This window comes from Morone saxatilis, unplaced genomic scaffold, assembly GCF_004916995.1.
Source record: "Morone saxatilis isolate NCDOM2014 unplaced genomic scaffold, NCSU_SB_2.0 Contig7, whole genome shotgun sequence".
Taxonomy (NCBI): Eukaryota; Metazoa; Chordata; class Actinopteri; family Moronidae; genus Morone; species Morone saxatilis.
Window position 1 is genome coordinate 21,816,541 of NW_023340246.1, and position 980 is coordinate 21,817,520.

A 980-nucleotide genomic window follows, 5' to 3' on the forward strand; every position below is an offset into this window, starting at 1 on the left:
CTTCTAAGCTGCCTTAGCTGCTGACGTTTTTTTCGGAAACATGATGTGCCATTGAATAAACAACCCTGTTTTATACATTTTGCAGAAAAATGTACAATATGAAGTTTTGGGGACAAAGACCACACCTGAAGCTCATATCATTTCAGCACAGAAAGTACTTGAGCACACCTTATCCTCCAAGTGTGAACCTATCGTGTCATCACCCATTGGTTTGTGGAGAACTATTTTGAATTACAAATGTCGCCATGACAGTTTTTTGGAGCCAGCGGAGGTGATGTACTACGAGTTGAGCTGCTCTCATTGGCTGCGCAGTTTCGACTCGTCCTTAGCAGGAAACAATGCCTTTATTGCAGCCAATGGAGCTCCCCCTGCTGGTCATTACATAGAATGCAAGTTTAGACACTTTGGCAATGGCTTCACTTCACAGAACTGGAGGCTTATATATACTGTCAGCAGTTCACTCCCTCTTTCACTCAGTTTTCACATCCCTCCCCCTTAAACCCTCTCTTTTTCTTTTTCTCCCACTCCTAGTCTCAGCGCCTACACAGTTCCCTCCCATCTTCTCACTCAAAATCCTCCATCCATCTGTCCATGAACCTGATTCCTCTTTCTGAGATTGCTCATTAGCTACTTCAGCTATGAGCTCCGGAAAAAACAATGTGTTTTGCTCGATCAGCCAATTGGTAAAAAAAGTGAATAGCAGAAAGTATGTTTTAACATTAAAGAATTGTCTCGGGCAATCCTTATTGTGGAGTCCCGGCTTTTCAGTATTCATTTTCTGTAAATTATTCTTCCCTGTAGGAAGGTTTCACTTCTTTTTCAAAGCCTCCTCACTGCCAGGAATTACATTCTGGAGGCTTAAGAGGTAAGAAAGCACAACGTATAAAATAAAATATAAAGAAAAATAATAAAATGACAAAAAAGAAAGAAAAATCTTTAAAAAAATAAAAAATAAAATAAATAAATAAATAACACAAATA

General features: G+C 39.1%; 1 protein-coding gene across 7 annotated transcripts in view; it reads right to left on the reverse strand.

Annotated features, from left to right (window-relative positions):
- Positions 1 to 980, reverse strand: part of adgrg6 (adhesion G protein-coupled receptor G6) — a 111,324-nt gene that overhangs the window by 27,374 nt on the left and 82,970 nt on the right. The gene's annotated exons all lie outside the window — the stretch shown is intronic.